This window comes from Periplaneta americana, chromosome 16 (genome assembly GCF_040183065.1).
Source record: "Periplaneta americana isolate PAMFEO1 chromosome 16, P.americana_PAMFEO1_priV1, whole genome shotgun sequence".
NCBI lineage: Eukaryota > Metazoa > Arthropoda > Insecta > Blattodea > Blattidae > Periplaneta > Periplaneta americana.
Genome location: NC_091132.1, coordinates 36633870 through 36659110, shown reverse-complemented (window position 1 = coordinate 36659110; position 25241 = coordinate 36633870).

Here is a 25241-nt window from a genome sequence, read left to right as displayed (position 1 = left end):
CAGATGGATCTCGTGTAGGTTTTATGCTTTTCTCATAATTATGTTTTAATATTCCACGTATTTTTTTTTTTTTTTTTTTGTATTTTCTTAATTTTAAATCTGAATGATTCCTGCGAATTATGTCAAGTCTGTCGGATTACTAATATGAGAAACTTGTGTTCAGGGTTGGGACTTTACGCGTAAAATAGTACATTATGCAACGAGCCTATAATGGTAGTAATTAACACGCGAGTACGTATATGAAACGAGCGCAAGCGAGTTTTATAATTTTCATAGGAGCGTCTTAATTACCATTATAGGCAAGTTTCATACGACTTTTTATGCTCGACCATATTTCTAACTTGAATTTATTCGTAAGTATTCATATTATTCTTATCTGACTGGGGAGCGGAATTGACCTTGTGCAATATCTCGTAAATTGTGAGATGTGCGCAGACGCAAAAGTATTTATTTTTTCCGAGGAACAAATGTCATTGACCTTGATATAATCTAGAGAGTAAAATGAACATTAATCTTGATATAACCTGGAAATTGATTTAGACATTGAAAAACGAGATGACAAATTGAATTTATTTGAATATTATTTACAATTAACGCTAATTATTATAGTAACAGAACTGACTTTATTTCAAATATGGATGATTTATTGATTTATTGTTGTCTTTCGTTTGCATATCCGAGAATAATCGATACTTGCGCTTTCATATTGCTACAATGGTGCTTTCTGATTGGTGGAAAACCTGAACTTTAATGAATAGGTGTACTTTAATGAGGTCCATTAAAGGGCTGCTACCAGGTGTATAAGTACTACATTTCGGCATGGTCGAGCATAAAGTTTATTTACATTAGAGTAAAATACGCGTAAATAATGCGTAATTAACGTAATAAATGTAAAATACGTAAAAAAACATCCAAGAACTATCATTATCAGTCTTTCTTTGTTCAGTTTGTAATGAAAATGTATCTTTTGAACTGCCAACAAATCTAGCATATAACTCGAGGCTACCAATTAAAAAAATGGAGACCTTAAGAAGATTTTGCAATTGATACCGGTTGAATTGAAAGGTTTCTACACAACTGTACATATGGCCTACTACCAACAAATATAGTAATGTCAGTGGAAGCGAAGATTGAAAAAATAAGTATTAATGTTCTGACATACAAAGAGTCTATTCAGCCATGCTTCCCAACTCTTTGATGATTAGTCATTAACCACATAATATTTTGGAATTTATTACATTTAATGAGTTATGTTTAAATCATAATGTTTATCTTAAACTGTTGTAGTATAAAAAGCTTTTTATCACTAGAACCGTTATTTTTAAAACCCCACAAATGACAAAAACAAAACTTCCGGGAAATTAATAAAAACTGTTTAGTTTTATTTTAATTAATCAAAATGTATTTAACAAGTGATATTGGTTGCTAAATGTTAGGTTTATTCATTTTTAGTTGTGTTTTATAATAGGCTTATATATAAAGTCCCACATCTTAATTTCCATCAGTCATTAAAATTATGAAAATTCATAACCATTTTTAACTGAATGTGTTGAAACAACTGTTTATGACTTAATAATTTTGATGATTAATGTATGCTCGTAAAAGTGTAAAAGGAGAGAAAGTTCATTTCATGCAATAAGAGACGTGTTTGTGACAACATAATTTGCAGGGGATTTTGGCCTGCCAGATCGCTTATTTTAAATCCATACGGTTTTTTTATCTGTGGGGAACGTTGAAGGGGGAAGTGTCCTCTTCAATAGTCGAATTAAAAATATATATTATTCCGGATATGGTACACCGTCTTAAAATTGAGAGAGTGTTTAAGAACTTACTGTTAAGATGTCAATTTTAGATCTGCCATTCAGTTTCAGAACGTTTCCTTTGGAATTATATTCTTCATCCCGAATATTGCAGTACTTTGTTTATGCTAACTCATGCATCGCAGATTCTAACCTGGTCTATTATTACTGACACTTTATCTGTGTGCATGTACTATCGACCGAACAGTTCTTGAGATTGACTAAAGAATAATATTTTATTGCTAGAACAAAGATACATATTGTTTTTTATATAATATTCTAGCACCCCCAGAAAGAGTAAGTTACGTACTCGTGCTCAGGGGTCATTCCACATAATTTTAAGACATTTTGTTAAATAACAGAATAAAAAGTAAAAAAAGAAAAGAAAAATACAGATATGACAATAATTGGAACTTCAAATTTTCTCTCTAAACAGTAATTTTTAATTGATTTTTTTTAAATAAGGAGCATTAGCAAATTGCATGTTTGGGAATTTAGCTATTATCTTGTTATAGAACCTTGGACCGAAGTTGCTACTGTGATTATACGCTACAGTTGAGGTACATTTAGGTTCTGTCAAGCATATGTTGTCCGATCTTTTGGTTTTATATTTATGTGAATGCAAATTAAATATATTTCGGTTTTTATGTACAAAATTCAATAAGACATTGTCATAAATTTGATGGAAGTCAAATACTTTAAATACTGAATACGACAGTTCTGAAGGATAATCCAGAAATTTATTAAGACATATTTTTATTATTCTTTTCTGTAGTAGTGTTATTGGCATGAGGGAGGTACTATAAGCACTACCCCATCCTATAACGCCGTATTGTAATATATCTTGTACTAATGCGAGGTAAATTAGTCGCAAAGTGTGGACAGTTAAGTAATTTTGTAGGATAACAAAATAGTGAATAATTTTTAACCTATTGCACAGAAAAAGAACATGTTTATGCCGATGTAAGTGTTGGTCGATTATTATTCCGAGATACGTAACTCGAGGAGATTCATTTAGAATAGAACAATTATACTACAATTATTAGAACAATTGGATGTATGAATTTTTAAATACAAGAGCGAATCAGATGTTAACGAAAATGGTACAACCGTAAGTTTAGAATAATTAAAGACCAATTTTTAATCACTGTGATGCCATTATTTGCATTAAATGCTGTGCTATATATAGTACTCTTTCTCTTCAATTCTTTTAAAAATGTGTTTTTATATTATTTTAAGTAGGTTAATAACTCTCAATCTTGATTTACTTGAGGCTGATTAATTTATAAAGTAGATATTTATGATATTTGTTTTGATGTTTGAATTTGCGTGTGAGAATTGTGTAACTGCTGTGAGCTGTGCAGGTATTTCCTAGTCTTTTAAATATACCACAATTTTAATCGTAAATGATTGTGAAAGAGTTCAATGAATAAACTAAACCTCTCCTGCCGGACACAAACTGTGTAGATACGCGGTCTAGACTATTGTTTATTCGATCGAAGACCCATAAAACTCTGTGTCCATTGTTCATTCTAGAGTTCTATTAACTTTTTCCTTTATTCTCTTCTCACACATGAAGTTGGACGATATTGTAAGGCATGCTGGGCTTTAAATTAAATGATCGTTTATGGTTTTCAGTGCAGCTTCTGAATCAGTATGAATGCATTCAGACCAGTGATTTTAAATACACCATTCCGCCGCTTCTTGTGTTGTAAAAAGTTGGGCTTGAAAAACGGCAAATTTTGGAGAGAGCTAAAATTTATAACATACTTTAGAATTACCTTTGAACACGATAAATTCACAGCCAACCAGGGCTTCTTCAGGATTTTCATTATTTGTTCGAGAACCTTCTATAGGCCTAGACATGATGTCGGAATGGTAACAATGAGGGTGCGTTATAGAATTACTGTGTGAAACTGGATATCCAGATGCGAAAAAGTTTGCTAGGCCTTCAACTTCAGTGACCTGGAGGTATTGTAAACGGCCTTTTGATGTTAGAAAATATGGCTTTGTATCTGCTTGTTAGATAAGAGATTCAGTTTCACAAATCACTACTGCAACCTAAATGAATTTTGTAATATTTGTACTGTACGAGTAACTTAATATCGAGCATATAATAATAATAATAATAATAATAATAATAATAATAATAATAATAATAATAACTGACTCCAAGTTCGACACAACTGGTTGAATTGTTTATGCCTTAAATTTAATTAACTCACTTGTTTTGTATTTTACATATAGTTCAACTTATGAATGATCGTTTGCGTTTGTAAATTTAATAATCTGATTGGCTATGTATTGTATACTTTTAGTAGAGCCATCGATGTAGCTCAGTCGGCAGACTCGCTGGGCTGCTGATCCGGAGCTGTGTTCGGGTTTGGGTTGGATCCCCCTTTGGTCTTTGGTTTCTTCCGAGGTTTTCCACAGCCGTGGGACTGAAGCCAGATGGTGTACGGCGAGTCCTCGGCATCAACCCCTTTGATTTGATTACCTGGTTGGGTTTTTCCGAGGTTTTTCCCAACCAAAAGGCAAATGCCGGATAATATTTTGGCGAATCCTCGGACCTCACCTCATCTCGCTAGATCTCGCCAAAATATTGTAAAAAATTGCACAAAATTGTAAAAATTGTAGAAAATTACTAAACTGTAAAACTGTAAAAATTTGTAAAAATTGTAATTGTAATATTTTGACTTGTTCCACACCTTAAAGCTTCATTGCTCATGTAAGATCTATGGAATAAAATAAATGAATGACATATATGTTGACATATATATTGGAGTCAGGCCACAAAGGGAAAACAGTCTAGGAGAGGGATTCGATCCGGTGCTGTGGATCAATCTTCGAAAGATCATTATTGTTTTTGTTCTATAAAATTATCTGTTATGGTTAGTATTAGTTAGAAAAAAATCTTCACATAGATCATTCGTCTAACAGTACATGTATAAACTGTGGAGTCCCGGCCGCACAAGTTTCTCATATGAGTGCGCTCCTTGTATGGTGCCATAATATATGTCGAACATAGAGTAAGGCCATAAAAAACAAGTGAGAAAGATTCGATCCGGTGCTGTGGATTGAGCCTCGGCGTAACTCAGTGGCAGAGAACTGGGGGTTCTGGGTTCGATCCCGGGGTCAGAGCGAATTTTTCTCCGTTATTAACGATATTTATTTCTGCAGTGCTTGGGAAAAGTGACTTAAAAGTGACATAAGTCACTTTGCACGAACCTTTTTTTTTTTATAATTTATTGACAACTTGCACTGGTTTATGTCGATTTTATTTTTTTTCTGTATGAATTATTGTAATGGGAAGAATACCTATGTATTTTTTTCCAAGCGAACAGATGTTCCGTAAGTTGTCAATAAATTATCAAAAAAGGTTTGTGGAAACTGACTTGTGTCACTTTTCCCAAACACTACAGATTTATTTATTTATTTATTTATTTATTTATTTATTTATTTATCTATTTATTTATGTATTTATTTATGTATGTATTTATTTTATTTATTTATTTATCTACTTTATTTATTTTCCATCGTACTAACTTATTGCCTACATGCTGATTATTAAATTAAAATAAGTATCATAATTTATAGGCCTAATCCATTGAGACCTATTGATGCTTTGAGTCCGTGAGAATTATTTTTATGTAACAATAATTTAAATCTCGGATCATCCTGGTAAGTGGATAACGGAGCATTGATATTAGATAATGGTAAAAACCGAAGCACTCTTAAGAAAACTTGCTCTCACCGGAGGGAACGGATTCAATGCTCGAAGGAGATTGTGAGATTTGTTGTGGCTAGCAAAATCTGTGTATTGAGATTTTAAGATAGAACTTTGTTATTATTTCATCATTGCCACATGTAGTCACTTTACCTGTTTTGTGGTTGAAGAGAATTATTGAATACAGAATATGTACAACGTTCTCACTCACTGAACAAAAAGATACTGGACGTACCTGAAATCGAAGCTGTTCACTTTTATCGGATGACACCTATTGAGTGAATTGAGGCTGTGCCTTAGGACTATTCCATTATTCTGATGTTAGTTTTTTCACTTTGTAAGTGTGAGGTATTTTTTATGTTTGTACCTTTTTGATATACGTGGAAACTAGAGATGAACTAAACTAACTGCCGCTCTCGCTCGCTGTGTTCGTTGCATTTGTCTTTCGAGTCTTGTCTCGTCATTCTCGTGCGCTTCGAGTCTCGCTCATCATTCTCGAAATAGCATTTGGTCGGCGTGGAAAGATTTCGTAACTTTGAATAACATAATCACTGAAATAAATATCATTATAAAAGTTTAAATGAGGCTAAAAGACAAAACAGAACAGTATCTTAGTTATCAAAATGTTCTGGTTCTATTATATGATGTTACCTATGGTTATATAAATAGAAGAAAAATCAATTCTCAAATAAATTTGCATTTCCAAGAAACATAAAACATAACGTTAGGTAATACCGTTTTACTTGAGATTGCACACTTGATCTCAAACATACGAAAAGAAAATTCCTAGTCTTTCAATAAGGGCCTAGTAATTAAATAAAGATTGGGGAATGAATTATTATACACTTATAGGTAGAGATGTTTCAAATAGGCTACTTGATTGTTTATACATATATAACAGTTGCCAAAGTAGATAAAAGTTCAGTTAGGTATAAACAACTGCAGCGATTCAAGGCTGCTTGACGTTCGGGACTTCGGGAGTGATCAATCTCGACGTGTTGGAACACTCACAAGCAGTCTTTACGTCAACGACGCGACGTATACAACACTGTCGTGCGGGTTTCCGGCTTTGCGGGCGCTGTTAGTCTTGCTTTCTCGATCGTTGTTCATCTCTAGTAGAAACATAGCCTACAACGTTTTGGTGTTAGACCTCCGTGTGATATGTGGCAGAAACTTAAAGAAATCTCGCTTCACATCTAACACCGTGAAAATATTAAGTAATATTTAGTTTAGAAATATTTTGTACAAGTAGTGTAATGTTCTATTAATATAATTCTTATTATTATTGTCATACTATTGCTATATATCTCCAGTTGTGTGAATTCTGTGAACTGCTGTTATTTATTTAAATCTGTAAACTTGTAAGGGAAGTAATAACATATTCCTTAAAATTGTTCCTGAGCGTTGCTGTTATTGTTGTTAAAAATTTTCATTAAAAAGAAGTTACCGTCTCTTCAACTCTTGACTTATCCCGTTATAACCGAGATAAAAAGTTAAACACAATCTTCAGCACTTAAAAAGTTCTTCCTAGAGTTATTTATGATTTATACACTGCTTACAAAACTTATAAATGTACTTAACTTATCTGCATGTAAAATGAGGGTAAATTCCCCTACGGGCAGTATCGCAACTGGGTATTCAGATACTCTTGTATTTCTGTTTATTTAACGCAATAATGTTTGACGGTTCCGATTGTGTCTCGATTACACCAACGAGCAGGTTTTCAGGCATCTAAAAAGACGCTTAAGATGCTAAAATACCGAAAAGACAAGCCACTAAAATCTACTCTTTCCTATTGTAGGCCTAAATTCATAGAGACTGAAGAAGGTTTTAATATTTATATTTTTGTTGTGATTTCCGTATTCTAAATAGTAATACTGTTCGCTGGTTTCAGTTCCTTGCCGCAAAATGGCACCGTCCTTGCTGTTGTATTATGATATTCCCTTAAGCGTATTTCGCTGGCGAAGACGACATCCTGAGGTAACAATAAGATAACACAGAACAACAGAACAAAGACCAAAACAGTTGGATTTACTCAATCTCTTTGAATGGAAGTTAGTGCTGTGTCTTGCAGTAAGTACCAACGCTAATTTTTTTTAGTTGGTGATTGTATGCTTGCAATACATTTTTCTTATATGATTATCCTCAAAGGAGAGGGGAATTGAATTGAAGTATTAAAAAAAACCATAGTCAAAAAAATGCAGATTTGATATATTAAGCATGTGGTGAGCTTATTGTAGGGTCCATCTACTGAGTTATTTGTTAGTGGAAAAACACACCATAGTCCTATAATATAGAAGTGGAAATTTTCAGTGGTTTTCATAAAACAACCATAGTCCAAAATGTTCGGTTTCATGAAAATGTTATCTCAGTATCTTAATTATAAGTATAGGGGAGAGTTGGGTAATATCGGACAGTGAATTTCTTTCATCTTCCACCAGATGATAGTACCTGAATGACATGGTTACGTTTCTGTGATGTCGCATATAGAAATGTAACGATGTCATTCAGGTACTACCATCTGTTGGTAGATGAAAGAAACGCACTGTCCGATATTACCCGATGTCCGATACTACCCATCTCTCTCCTACTTTAATGTATAATTGGTAGAGGTTGTGTTAATGCACGAGTTATATATAATCAGAACTTAAATTTAATATTCTTAAAAAAAAAAAATTCCACGTTTTCAACAAGTAGCCTATTCATTTCATTTGTCAGAGGTTAAAGTTACAGTATTACAACATTTTTTACAAATGGACAAATTAGAGTGGGGCGTTACTAATGCTGCATTGCACAATATGCATTGTTACCCTTAAGAACAAATTAGCCTATATTAAAAATATGTTTATATAAATAGGATTTTCACTAATAAATAAATTTTGTAAAAAGTGTTTATGACAAAAGATTGAAATTTACAATATGTGATTATGATATTGATGTGCATATTCAGTAAAAAGATTTCAACTCTGTAGCTAAAAAATTGTGGATTATAGAAATTCAGTAGCGCATCGCCTTAAGTTAATACACAAAATATGTAAATATAGTATACTGCGACTAAGCGTTCAGCTGTGTCGACGTAATAGTGGACTAAATGTCTTATTACGTAATTCTTGACAATCGCAGAGCGCATGTAATATCAGACCTGGCAACTTACGAGAAATTAAATGCGGGAAATGGGAATTTAGTAGTGGATGTCCTTTTTAATAATAATAATAATAATAATAATAATAATAATAATAGAGTGATAATAATAATGATAATAATAAATAATAATAATACTAATAATAATAATAATAATAATAATAATAATAGGACGAAAAGATAACATTAAACATGAAATTTATGCGATCACCTCTAAATTCTGGTAATTATCGTGTGAATGCGGGACAGCGGAAGACACAAGCTAATTGCGAGTGACTAGCGCATTATTCATGAAAGTTGGTAGGTCTGTAATTTAACGACAAACTGATGACAACAAACCTACAGCAGTAACCTGTTTCCGATACGGCTTGTCATTGGGCCTCATTCGATTACATGAATCTTCACATACAGGATTTGGTCTACAAGACATTTTTTACATAGACCTACTGTCTTTTGACACACTGTTATTCAGTATACAACGAATTCACGTACTGACATTTGACATACTCCGTTTCGCCTACATATTTTTACATACACAAATTCATCTATATATAGGCTATTTCATATACCATTTTTATATCTATTTGTTGCCTTTTCCGTGTTGATATATTTCATATACCATTTTTATATCTATTTGTTGCCATTTCCGTAGTGGTATATTTCATATACCATTTTATATCTATTTGTTGCCATTTCCGTGGTGATATATTTCATGTACCATTTTTATATCTATTTGTTGCCATTTCCGTGGTGATATATTTCATATACCATTTTTATATCGATTTGTTGCCATTTCCGTGGTGATATATTTGATATACCATTTTTATATCTATTACTTGCCATTTCCGTGATGATATATTTCATATACCATTTTTATATCGATTTGTTGCCATTTCCGTGGTGTTATATTTCATATACCAATTTTATATCGATTTGTTGCCATTTCCGTGGTGTTATATTTCATATACCATTTTTATATCTATTTGTTGCTATTTCCGTGGTGATATATTTCATATACCATTTTTATATCTATTTGTTGCCATTTCCGTGGTGATATATTTCATATACCATTTTTATATCTATTTGCTGCCATTTCCGTGGTGATATATTTCATATACCATTTTTATATCTATTTTTTGCCATTTTCGTGGTGATATATTTCATATAACATTTTTATATCTATTTGTTGCTATTTCCGTGGTGATATATTTCATATACCATTTTTATATCTATTTGTTGCCATTTCCGTGGTGATATATTTCATATACCATTTTTATATCTATTTGTTGCCATTTCCGTGGTGATATATTTCATATACCATTTTTATATCTATTTGTTGCCATTTCCGTGGTGATGTATTTCATATACCATTTTGATATCTATTTGTTGCCATTTCCGTGTTGATATATTTCATATACCATTTTTATATCTATTTGTTGCCATTTCCGTGGTGATATATTTCATATACCATTTTTATATCTATTTGTTGCCATTTCCGTGATGATATATTTCATATACCATTTTTATATCTATTTGTTGCCATTTGCGTGGTGATATATTTCATATACCATTTTTATATCTATTTGTTGCCATTTCCGTGATGATATATTTCATATACCATTTTTATATCTATTTGTTGCCATTTGCGTGGTGATATATTTCATATACCATTTTTATATCTATTTGTTGCCATTTCCGTGATGATATATTTCATATACCATTTTTATATCTATTTGTTGCCATTTCCGTGATGATATATTTCATATACCATTTTTATATCTATTTGTTGCCATTTGCGTGGTGATATATTTCATATACCATTTTTATATCTATTTGTTGCCATTTCCGTGATGATATATTTCATATACCATTTTTATATCTATTTGTTGCCATTTCCGTGATGATATATTTCATATACCATTTTTATATCTATTTGTTGCCATTTCCGTGGTGATATATTTCATATGCTTCTTTTTTATATCTATTTGTTGCCATTTCCGTGGTGATGAAGATTTTTTGGTTGAAAACATTGACTAGTATTGTTTTTATGATGGAAGGAGAATTTATTGAAACTTCACGGGGAGGATACCGCCTTACATACGGAGGATACATTTATCATAAGCAGAGATAGGCTATAATGAAAGTACTAACAGACTTACTGGAAATGTGTGAACAAGGAGAGTTGCAGAGGTCGAGCTGTCACAGATAGTGAAACACCGAGAATTACAAAAACAACGGAGCATAGTCATGCAGGTAACCAAGATGTTGTTAGAGCAAAAGTAATCGTTGCCGCTATCAAACGACGGACAACTGCACATCCAGAGAAGCCACCATCAAGGATACTAAGAGAACACCTAGGAGAAGTGCCAGACCATGTACTTCCCCATCTACCTGGCAAATCACTTTCATTGTTTGTAGTAAGAGCGCACCCATCACTCTATTGATATGATATATTTATTATAGTTCACAGACAAAAAAAAAATATACATATGATCATTGAAGCCTTACATTACATACTTTGTAATTTACATAAATATATACAATTTTTAAATAGCATTTCTAAACTTAACTATTTAATATATGTTTTATCTTGCACTTGCGACTAGTTTTGTGTAAGACTCAACTCATTTTAATATGTTGTTACAATTTATTCAATTCTAGCTGTTTCATTCTATTTTTCCATTCTAATTTTTAGACCAAAAAAGATATAGACGTATTTGTCTTTGTATTTTATATTATCATTATCATTATTATTATTATTATTATTATTATTATTATTATTATTATTATTCATGAGTTTTGTTATGGCTATTTCTTTATTCATTTGTAATAACTTTTCATTTATGAATTTCATCCGTATTTCTTTTGTATCTTGACATTCAAAAACAATATGAATGTCATCTTCCCTATGTCCACATAATGGTCATGTGCCTTGAGCTATTTTACCTCTATTATTTCTTAATCTCCAAATCCCCAATCTGAACCCGGCTAGTCCAAATCTTTCTTTCATTTTCATATTATCTATATATGTGCTCCAACTCCAAAACCTTTTATATTCATTAAAAAATATTAGGGAGCGCATTTCATTGATACTACTAAAATCATTTTGTCTAGTAATATTTTTACACCTGCATCACTCTATTCACTCATACGAGAAATTATTAAGGAGCAAGAGGACACTGAAACGATGATAAGAGAATTTGATGCGGGAAGGAAAATCCGTCCGCAACTTGGAAAGAAGTATGCCACACTTAACCGCAGGGTGCAGAATATAGCCTAGTGAGGACGTACCAAGAGTACAAAAATGGCAACCGAGTACTACAATATTTAATGTCTTTGGGTTACAACTTCACTTTATAAGTTTTAATAAATGTATTTGGGTTAGAAATTCAATGTTTTTAAACATTAATAAAATATGTAAATTACTCTACTGGGTGTTCAGTTCAAAATGTGTCATGGCTCGCTGTATGCCGTCATGTGGCTAGCCGATGAGCCTAGAAAATTCAATCTTCCTACCCTTCCGCAAAGTCGTATTACCTATATGCCAGAGAAGTTGCCTACAAGTACGGCGTTCATTCTGAAGTGTACTTACCGATAAGTACGGTAACGCCGGTAGTGGCAGGAATGTTTCGAAACACGTACTGAGGTGAGTTTTCTTCTTACTGTCGGGATATGGGGAGAGGGTTAAGACGATTACTTACGTATTTGTTGACATTAACTTCGACGGTCACCATGGACACGGAGCATTTGATTTGTACTGTGGAATGTAGCCGTACGCAATCGATGATAACAAATACACTGCGACGACTTGCCCGCGCAAAACACAGTTCGAAAGAGGTTATGGTAGGACACAGACCGTACAGACCGCCATCTGTTGCTACGACGTTCAAGTTATACCGTACACGTTCTCAAGTTCAGATTGAACACCTTGATTAATAGGCAACTTCTCTGACATAAAAGCTGAAACTCGCTTCAAATCGCTGACTCACAACAGTGACGTCATGACACACTTTGAAATGAACATCCAGTATATGTGAAATGTGTAGTAGAGTAAAGTTGCCTATTTCCGTGATAGGCCTACCCCAAATCCCGTGATACTTTTTTAAAATTGAATGTCAGTCAAAGCTTTGCCAGACATCTTTCTCGAAAGATTATATCTTTCGCCTACTTTTGAGACATCGGGGAACTTCCTACCAAGATACCCAACCCCGTGACATTCAGTGGAAAAACCGTGTCACGGAATTAGGGGTATCACGAAATTAGGCAACTTTACCCTATGTTAACTTACATAATGTGAAAAATGTAGTATGTGAAATGGCGTATGTGAAATATCTAGTATGTCAAATGACGTATTCGAAATGTGCAGTATGTGAAATGTCGTATGTGAACTGTCTTGTTACGGCACTCCCATTCAGATGACATTGTTTATTATCACGTCGCAAATTTCTAGCGCAATAATTAATAATAGATCCCTATTAGAAACAACAACAACCAAATTTCTTGGCTTAAAAATCGATAATGTGTTAAATTGGAAAAATCATATTAAAGAAATTACCCCCAAACTAAATTCAGCTTGTTTTGCTATTAGATCTATGCAAAAGATAGTAAATATCAATACCTTAAAAACAATATACTTTGCATACTTCCACTCGGTAATGAGTTTTGGAATAATATTCTGGGGAAATTCCACAGATAGTAACAATATATTTCTATTACAAAAAAGAGTAATTAGAATAATAGTAGGTGCCAAATCTAGGGAATCGTGTAGGGCTATTTTCAAAAAACTACAAATAATGCCCATGGCTTGTCAGTATATCTTTTCATTAATAATCTTCCTCGTATGTAATCGTGAAAACTTTGTAACTAATTCAACAGTTCATAGCATAAATACACGTCAAAAAAATGACTTTCATACTCCATCGGCAAGTCTATCGTGCTATCAAAAAGGAGTGCGTTATATGACAGTATAGTAATATGCGTTACAAGAGCGGTATGTTGATGTTTTCATGTTCGAGGAAAAGATTGAAAAAGCGAAACGTAGTTGAGCTTTTGTAATTTCCGATAACATGAAAACAAACATACCGCTCGTGTATCGTACATTATTTTGTGCGAAGATCGTTTATTACATACTGAAAGAGGAATTTCTAATTAGTTGCAATGAAATCTCCATGTTCGTTTCTGTTCAATGACGGCAACTTCGGAACACCAAAATATCTTTCTTCAACATTGTTGCTATAAAATGTTTTCTGTGTTTACTATACTCCAGCAGGCCGTGATATACGTCTGTCTTTTTTTTTCCCCCCAGTCTATAAATGCGAACTTAAAACAAACGGTAAGGTTATGTAATGATTTATTTTTCATTTTAATATTTTAACAATATTATTTATATAACATATTGCAGTAATAACATCGGCATCTGGAATCTTGTTGATTTTTTCACGGCTTCCTTAATGTTGCTTGCATTACAAATGCAGTAACTTTTGTGGTGTTGTTGAGTTTACTTAATTTTTGCAAATATTTAAAAACTATAATTAACAGTGCAATTTAGGTAAAATTGCAGTGGTAAGTTTCCAATTTATAATTATTACTATGTACTGTGTTAAACGTCTCTAAAAATAATATGTTAAAAGCCTAAAGCAGTAAAATGAATATGGCGCTTAAGCGGTAAGAAGAGGGAAATTGTTATGTGTGTTACGTTGGGAATACTGAATGTAGTATTTCACACTTACCGCGTATTGGTTTTGTGCGAAAAGCAAGCAAATACACACGATCTCGCACAAAAAATTTTTAATAGCCTCCCTATCGATATAAAAAATGAAACTCAAAACATAAAATTATTTGGGGCCAAATTAAAGAAGTACCTAATTTCTCACGCCTTCTATTCTGTATGTGAATTCATGACATTCAGTAACACTTCATGAAATTGATACTAAAACTTTGTGTTGTACTAGAAGACTATATTGTAAATCTCTTCTGTATATATTCCAACTAGACTGTGACTATAAATTAAGATTTTATAATATTATTAAGTTTTTTGACTTGTTCCATATTCTAGCTGTAAAGCAATGATTGAATACCATGGAATGTTAATAAATACATTACAATACAATACATCTAGCAGCGCTTCGTCTACGTCACGGAGAGCGCAACTCTATGCATAGAGTGGACGCTGAATGTTCTCTGCCGAGTGCGAAGAAGCGGATCCGAGGGACAGCGGTCGTGAAATTGTTGTGACTCGCATTGCTTCCAGTAAGCTCGTTGCGGGATTGAGTTCGCGATTACCATCGATCTGCTTACCTCTAATTCCTACTTACTCTCGTGAGCGTCGTAAGTGGTTTCGTGCATGGGTCGATCGGACTTGGATTGAAATGAACTTGTCTAGCCTCCAGTGTTGAGTGATGAGAGGCGTTCCTGTCGTGGTGCAACATGAGTGATGGATGAATTGGGGTTGAAATAGTAAACCGGAGAAAGAGATAGGACGAAGACCTAGCGAACTCCAGTTTAATGTTTGGATGAGCGTTATAATATTATATTTCAGAACAATTTCTATAGGCGTGCGTTGGGATATAAGCATACAGGGTGTTAAAAAACATTCAATATTTGGGAGGTGGTAGTATTCATCAGCACAAGGAAAAAAGTCTAATAAACATGGGTCCTAAAATTAATATATTCTGAGATATATTCATCAACATCATGGGAAATGCTCTATGTGATTTCCATTCATTGTACCGCATCCTTCTGCTCTCCGTCTTAAGGACTCGCCTCGCATCTTGTTACTGCATTTCACATGACACTGTGTAACAAAACAAAGAGCTCACATTAGAAAATATGCTGTTCTAACAATCTTTTTCGTACAATATTTAATTTTGGACCTTTGTTCATTGAACTTCCTGTCTTGTTTTGATGAACATTATATCTAAATACTGAACTTGCCCATAGACTACAGCGTGTTCACAATATCTGCGTTCGTTTCGTTTGTAACATTAGAAAATTCGATCACGTAACACCGTCACGTCCACACCTGTGGAGTAACGGTTAGCGCGTCTGGCCGCGAAACCAGGTGGCCCGGGTTCGAATCCCGGTCGGGGCAAGTTACCTGGTTGAGGTTTTTTTCCGGGGTTTTCCCTCAACTCAATACGAGCAAATGCTGGGTAACTTTCGGTGCTCGACCCCGGACCCATTTCACCGGCATTATCACCTTCATTTCATTCAGACGCTAAATAACCTAGATGTTGATAGAGCGTCGTAAAATAACCCAAAAAAAAAACACCGTCACTAGAATTGTTGTCTTGGAATCCACTTAAAGAAAGAAGATTCTTCAACTCTTTCTTATTAGTATTTAAAATCATCCACACCTCCACACCCTCTTACCTAGCATCTCGTTTTGTTTACCTTTCACTACCTCGAACCCGGAACATGTACCTTCTCTCTATTCCTCTGCACAGAACATCCTTCTACTCATCATCTTTCAGCATATCGATTCCATGCCTTTGGAATTCTCTCCCTGACCATGTCAGAGACTGTCGGACAATATCAAAATTAAAATTAAAATTAAAAAATCACATTCCAGTTCATGGAATTGCTTGTTGAACACCTGTCAGGTTGCGCAACTTCGGCTTGACCCATGACATATAGTAAATATTGTAACTATGCTATTGCAAAATTGACAATTAATATGTAATGTATTTATTATTATTATTATTATTATTATTATTATTATTATTATTGTCAGTTATCAATATCATCATTGCTATCTCTGTTTTCTTTCTTTTTTCTTGTAGTAGCTCGATGAGAGCTCTATAGTGTTCTTTTGATCCTGTTGTACCTCTATAGGGCTTTAATTTAATTTGTATTGTTTTCATCAGCGTCTGTATTTCTTTTTTGTATTTATATATGTTATCTGGTAGGATGGAAGAGAAGGCCTTATGGCCTTAATCCTGTCAAATTAAATAAATAAATAAATAATGACCTCTCAGAATATTGATTTTTTAATAGAAATAATATTGTGCGTCTCTTATGGTGTTCATAAACAAATACTCTATCTAGGATAATATTAATTTTAGGACACATGTTTGTTTGTTGTTTTGATGAATACTACCATCTCTATGTTGTTGATAAAGAGACGATAGTAAGGGATATACTAGTGGAGCTAAATGACAGCTGTGAGCAGTATGGGATGAATATAAATGCAAACAAGACGAAAACCGTGGTTGTCGGAAGAAAAATAAAGAAGGTAAACATGCGAATACTAAATGAGACAGTAGAGCAAATGCTTGGGGTGTACTATAAGCAGTAACATGAGCTGCTGCCAGGAATTCAAAAGGAGGATAGGGATTAGGGTTGCCAACCCTCCAGTATTTCCCGGGAAATCCCTTATTTGCCCTTGATTTTTAACAGTCTCCCGGCTCCCGTATTTTTCTTCTCTTCGACCATTTTGCTCCCTTATTTTTACATAATGTGAAAATCTTTATTCTAAACTTTGATTTTGCCGTGAATGATGATTGATCATATGATGAATTTTGTTGTTCAAGAGATGCATTAAAATGTGTAATCTTTGTAGAAGATAACGCTTGCCAGAAATGGGATTTAGTGCACACCATTTTAAAATCAAACCATGTTAATTTTATAAACTTGAAAGAAAAAACTGACTAGTTTTGTTCTAAGCATACCAAGTAATAATGCTCATACAAAGAGGATGTTTCATCTCATGAACAATATAATTGGACCGAAGTTCGAAACAGGATTATGACACATCTAATCAAATCAGAGCTGCAAACTGCAGTCGACTTCAACTAGACTCTTACGCGAGACACAATGTCTCAGTATACCCTTAATTTAAGCCTAGCTTCCGAAGTGTAGAATAAAGTTGTTTTTCAGTAACTGAATCGAATAATTTTTCTACTTTCTAGATGAAATTTTGTTAATTTCTTAGTCTCCCGTATTTTCCTAAAAAAAAAAAGTTGGCAACTCTAATAGGGATGGCAAAGGAAGCTTTTAATAGAAAAGGAGCATCTTCTGCGGGCCTCTGGAAAAAGAGCTAACGAAGAGTAGTGAAGTGCTTTGTGTGGAGTGTGACATTGCACGGGGCAGAAACATGGACATTACGACGAAATGAAGAGAAGCGAATATAAACAACTTGAAATGTGGAAATAGAGAGGAATGGCGCATGCGAAATGGAAGACAGAATAAAAAACGAAGCTGTGTTGGAAAGAGTGGGTGGAGAAAGAATAATATTCAAACTGATCAGGAAGAGAGAAATGAATTGGTTAGGTCACTGACTGAGAAGAAACTGCCTACTGAAGGATGCACTAGAAGGAATGGTGAACGGGAAAAGAGTTCGGGGCAGAAGAAGATATCAGATGATAGACGACATTAAGATATATGAATCATATGCTTATACTTTTGCCTCTGATTGAGGTTCTGGCTGATATGTATATCTATTATCAGGCAGTACATCTGACTTGACGATATGTGTTAGAGGAAGAACAATTGAGGACCGTTTTTGCAAAACTTGCTAACTGCAAAATTTGGAAAATTGAGATTTTGGTGGATTCATTAATATAAAGCAGGCCTCTACACGATGTTAAAGTTATCTTAGTAAAATTGAATTATTTCTCTTCATTATAGTGTGTCAAAGTGTGATGGTTGCACCTATAACCTATTTGTCTTCTTTCAGTTTTTTGTCTCTCCTGTAAAATTTAGTTTTTTTCAGTTAGCAAGTTTTACAAAAACGGTCCTCAATTGTTTTTATGCATCTAAAGTCCGATTAGTGGAATATATAGCTAATCGGCGATCTATGCATTGGAGGGGCAAGGGAACTGGCCACCCTACCCCATTATCTCCTGGCCTAATTTCCTTATGAGTGATGTCTTATTGGTGTTACTTATGAGGTTCAAATCTGTCTTCGTACAACAAAAATAACAATGCGGAGACTAAGAGGAAGGCAGAAAATAGGAAAAAGTGGAGAAAGCTGGGTTTGCAGTGAAAGACCTGCCCTTGGGCAGAACACTATGGCTGAATGAATGGTAGCTGCTCTACAGTAAGGGTTGCCAAAAGACACAGCGTAATAAATAGATAAATATTGCATTATTTTTTTTTCAAGGAAGCTACACTTATGAAAATAAATTTAATAAGTAATTAATAATAATCAGTTAATTCATAAGGTAATCTGTCAGTTGTATATGTGATTTCGTAAAATTTGAACAGAATATTTCATTATATCTGCAGTAATAAGTTTCAAAGTTTTTAAAAGAATTTCAAAAGACAATATAAACACAAGAGACAGCTGAGAATTGTTCCTCCTGCTTGGGAAATCATATGTACAGCGAAGTGCCATATTGGCGATCCTGTTCATAAAATGAAATTTCTTCAATGTAACCATTTTTATTCCAGATATAGAATTGTACTCTTAATATACAAGTTTGGTTTCTTTTCTGTTTAATTTTCATGTTTGTAGGAGATATTTAATGGTATAGGTACTCCGTCTCCATTGTACATTGCCTCCTCTCTTCCGTTTGTTTTTAGACAGAGGAATAGTGATGTATTTTAAATGTATGGGAGTTTAAATAATCAATACATGCAATCAATAAGTAATTTGTATCTCATTCATGCCATTTGCAAGTATTTTATGCGTAACATAAAACAGCTCTATCTCCATATCCATTTAAAATTGGACACATGTTTTTTTTTACGCGGAAAAATCCATACTGCCGTCTCCTAAAATATTCACTATTCCTCCTGAAACATCCTGTACATATTTGTTTCTAATTTACACGACAGATTGCAAGTTATTTACTTCTCTATTATCTTATCGGCTTTGAAGCATTTAAATTTAGTTTTCGCGTGTGTTTTTGCGTTTTTTCCCATACCTAATGAACATCAGTGCTAACCTCAAAGACTTGAACGGCAAATTACCATTGCACGGAAGACGAGAAGCGATGTAATGAAAATGAGGACTAGGCTTATCTATAATTGAAGAAAAACGATAAGTAATTTGTATGACAGGTTTTCTATGATGCATCACGTCTTCATCATAGCAGTTGCGTAGGCCACACAAAAATGATCCTAGCTCCTAAACTGTAAGAGGTGGAACAAAACGGATAGTATTTTGTATAAGTTTGCTTCTAATAACGTATTAATTTATTTATTTATTTGGAAGTATGTATTTATTTACACTGCAAGTGGGCAAGCACCCGGTGGCAGTGGTATACACAATATAAACAATACACAATAAAATGATAAGCAATACACCATAAAATTTACAGTACACAATACAATTTTACAATACATATACAATTTTATACACAATACAATAAGAATACACAATACAATTTAACATAATAATAATGAAACATAAATAAAATACCTAATTTTACAATACAACCTACATAATTATGTATAGGCCCTACATAAGTTTCAATAGTCTTTCACTTTACCCTCATCTCACTCCCTGTAGTGGCACTATGACGCATTTCACTGACACTTTAGCACACATTTCACTGACACTCTGTAACACATTTCACTGACACTATAGGACACATTTCATTGACGCTATAAATTATCACTGATCGGAACTGTTCACTGCACTGTAAAACCATAACTTCACTGATTCACCTCGCTTCACTGATACAACAGTTCAAATAAGTCAAATAATTACACCCTTATGCATACTTATATCCGGAATTACATTTAAACTAAACATTTCTAGTCTAAGGCCCTCTTACACGCTATTTTTAAATAATTTACAGTTCAAACCAAGGAAGTAACTCGTCAGGCTAGATAAATACATGTCACCTTAAAAAATTAAATGTTAAATGTCACCTTAATTTTAATTTTCACTTTATACACAACGTTTTAAGTTATTCTTGAATCTCCTTAAGGAAGGACAGCCCTCAAAGACCGTTGCAGGTAGGTCATTCCAATCATTTATAGTTCTATTTAAAAAATGAGAATTTACCTACATCCGTTTTCTGTTTCCTACATTTGATTTTAAAATCATGATCGTTCCTACCATAGTACGTTGGCTTTTCTAACCGAGCCGTTATGTCTACCCATGCTTTCTGACCTAGATGTGCTCTATACAATGATGTTATTCTAGTTTTCCTGCGTCTGTTTTCCAAAGTTTCCCATCTAAGTTCTTTTATCGTATCGTTTCCATCTTCTCTTTTACCTTTAACAAATTTAGCTGCCCTATACTGGATTCTTTCTAAGGATTCTTAGCTAGAATTGGTCTTGAAGTAAACCCGCATAAAAGTAATGTTATACACCTACGTAAAGGATGTCTCTGCTCTGATTCCCTCACCTTGATCGATGGACAAGAAATATCTAGCATCAAATCGGGTGAAGTTATAAGATATCTTGGCATTACTTTTAATGATGAAATAAAATTTGATGCGGCGCAACTAATTGAAAAACTGACAAAAAATCTTAATCAGCTGGTCACTTCACCCTTACTCATGCCTGACCAAAAGATAAATATATTAAATCAATATATCTGGCCTCAGTTGGTTTACCCCTTCCAATGTGCTCCTTTAAAAGATCTTAAAGTGAAATTTCTATCTGATATTGACAAATTAATTCGCAGCGCTGTTAAGGAAATAATTAGCATTCCTACTGACACCCCGGATGCTATGTTGAATGCACCAAGAAGATTGCGAGGTTTAGGAGTATTTAAAGCCCAGTGGGAAGCTTACCTTTAGCACTTAAATATTTGTCAAAGACTTTTACACGTTGACAACCCTCGTGTAGCAGCCACTCGAAATCTTCCAAACGAAATTGAACATTGCATCAAGCAATTACCAATTACCTTCGATTGTTCTGAACGTATTTCTTCTCAAAAACTAAGAAAAGCATTGCGTGAAGATTCTGTTTATCAATGGAGCAAATTGAAAAGTAAAGGTTTGGGAGTTGTTTTCTATTCTCACTGGAAGAAAGGTAATTCGTGGATCTCAACCAAAAAGGGACTTTCGAGCAGTCAGTGGACGCAAGCCATTAAGATGAACTGTAATACAATACCTGTACGTACTCTCCCTGGTAGAACTCTTGACTCAACCCGTTGCAGAAGATGCGACGAGCAAGAAACGCTTCCTCACGTCTTGGGTTTCTGCCATCATGGAGAATTACTCCGAATGAACAGACATAATACGGTTCGTTCTCTCATCGCAGCTTCAATCCGTCAGAATGCTTCCTATGAGGTTTATGAGGAGGTTGGTTGCGTCTCTTCTGATGGCTCTACTAGACGTGCTGATATCATCATAATTGATCGGCAGAAGGATAAGGGTGTCATTCTTGATCCCATCCCACAATCCGTTTCGAGATACATGAGCAACAGCCACAAGAGGTGTGTCGTGAAAAATAAGTTATCTATGAGCCTTGTTGTCAGCATCTTGGAGCACAATACCACATCACACACTGGACAGTTTTTGGGCTCATGTTCGGTGCCCGTGGCACGATTCCACGTGAAACTTTAAATCAACTTAAACAATATAAAATTTCTGATGCAACGATTGATGCCTTAGGATCTCACGTGTTAAAATCATCCTTAGCTATAATTAGTAATCATTTGTACCCAACAAAATTTTTATTGTAAATGATTTCCTACGTTTTCTTATCTTAATGTTTTTTCTTTTTCTTTCCAATTGTCACAAAATTGTTTTGTTTACTTATTATTCTTTATGAATTGATTAGTAGGCCGATCTATCGAACCCTTATTTAGGGCGGCTTTTGTGTATATTCACAAATTACTACTCTGATAATATATTCTATAGGGATCCCAACATGTAGTTCCGTATTCCATTAACGGTCATGCATTAACGGTTATGTATTTATTTTATTTATTTATTTATTTTATTAATTTTGTTTATTTACTTTATTTTATTTATTTATTTGTTTATTTATTTATTTATTTATTTATTTATTTATTTATTCGTTCGTTCGTTCGTTCGTACGTTGTCATTCGTTCATTGATTTATTTTTTTATTTATTTTTTATTTATTTATTATTTATTCATTTATTTTTTATTTATTTATTCATTCATTCATTGACTTATTTATTCATTGATTTATTTATTTATTCATTTATCTATTTATTCATTTTTATTTTTTATTTATTCATTTTTATTTATTTATTCATTCATTCATTTATTCATTCATTCATTCATTCATTCATTCATTTATTTTTTCATTTATTTATTTACTTATTCATTCATTTTTTATTTATTTTTTTATTTATTCATTTTTATTTATTTATTTATTCATTCATTCATTCATTCATTCATTCATTCAATTATTTATTTATTTATCTATTTACTTATTCATTTTTTATTTTTTTATTTATTCATTATTTATTTATTTATTTATTTATTCATTCATTTTTTTTATTTGTCCATTTATTCATTCATTTATTTATTTATTCATTCATTTATTCATTTATTTATTCATTTATTCATTCATTCATTCATTCATTCATTCATTCATTTCACTCGCAGTATGTCCGGATCCATCTTTTACGGTTTGGTCGTAGTATGCGGTTAGATATCTGTAAAATTAGGAAAGTGTTAATATGTGTTTGGGTAATTGTTTAAACAATGTACAATTTTATTTTGAGAATAAAATAAACGTGAATTTTGGATAGATCAATCTTCACTCTTTCATTTATATGCAACATATTCCTATACACAAGTCATAGGTATTAAGTTATTAGCATTCAAAGATGGAATTGCGTCAGTGTTACGAGAAAATCCATCCGTTTCATCCTTGTGACCGTCGAAATAATAACGTTACTCAGCATTTAAAACTTAGGACAAATGATGTGTGGTTCCGCTTTGTGCGTTAGGAGACGAGATAGGAACCCGATAAGAGTTTTTAGGGCAAACGAAACTAGAGACTTTTATTGATGATATCGTTAGGGGGAGCCTTTTCTCATGGTAAACAGTCTGGTCGATTTCAGGAAATACCCAAGAAAACTTCGAGTGGTATGTGTGCATGCTATATGTCATTCCAACCTTGGTGATCTAGGTGAAGTGTGCTCTATGGCATGGAAGAAGTGAATTTTTTCTCTATTGAATTCGGAGCGTTTTTATTAGTTCAGTTTATTTCCCCATTATACGACTCGGGATAGGATGACGAGGTGAGTAGTTTTTTAATCAGAATTCTACTTTCATTTCAGTCCCGACGCGCTCTTTATTCCCAGTCGATATCGCCATCGCATATGATGATAGTCAAGATCTGCGATAACATCGAGGAAGTGTCCTCATTTATAAATGAATCGGGGATTACAGAAACAGCACATGTTAATATGCCACACATAGCGACATGTGCTGTTTCTGCAATCTCCGATTCAAAATATAGAATTAGTTCGATTTTTAGTAAGTGCATTATTGCTGTTATTTGAAATTTATATTTAAACTGGAAAGGATTGTCTACATACTTATACAAAGTGGGTCAAAAGTCGCTTTCCCCAATATTCGTTCTTAGGTTTCATAGTTATACACATAATAATAATAATAATAATAATAATAATAATAATAATAATAATAATAATAATAATAATGTTTTTTTCTCTGGCAGAATTAAGGCCGTGAGGCCTTCACTTCCACTCATCCAGAGGATAAAAAGGAAATCATTCTAATATAATGTTAGTACAACAGAAAGTTAAAGGTAAGTTATGCCTAAGACAAGATCTAAACAGAAAAAAAATGTGCATAAGCCAGAAGATTATCGAACTTACAGAGGTGTGAAAATTACTAGAATAATCTTAATATTGAAGGTTTTTTAATAGTTCCTTCACAAATATTAATTGCATTGTTGAATATTGGTATATATTACTATACTGATGTAGGATATATTTACTACTAACAATGCCGGAAAGCATTGTTGTACATTGGTATTTTTCTTATTTTACAATTGTTATGGGAATTCAAAAATTATTATATTATGTTGGCGGAATTGGAAACATAAAACATTATATGGACAAAACAGATGTATACGTTCATTTGAACCTTCACAACAATGTAAACGCAAAGAACAATTTGTTTAAAGCATTTCTTAATTAATTTTTGATGTTTCCAATTCCGCCAACATAATATAATAATTTCTGAATTCCCATAACAATTGTAAAATAAGAAAAATACCCATGTACAACAATGCTTTCCGGCATTGTTAGTAGTAAATATATCCTACATCAGTATAGTAATATTATATATCAATATTCATCAATTCAATGAATATTTGTGAAGGAACTATTAAAAAACCTTTAAAATTAAGATTATTCTAATAATTTTCACACCTCTGTAAATACCTACTCAAACTAGATGACAAATTAAAATATATGTTTGCATATACTCATGCTTCAACTGTTTTTCCGATGTCATATCTTGAAAGCAGCCCTCGTTTTGCCGATATGCAGTTGATATGACAACAGGATGAGCACCACCTCATTTTGGTGTAGAAATGAGGGACTTCTTGAGCCAGCAATTCCATGAATGGATGGCCATCGGGGCACAATAGAATGGCCACCCATATCATGCGATCTGACGCCATGTGATTTTTCGCTGAGGAGATCCTGAAAAATTATGT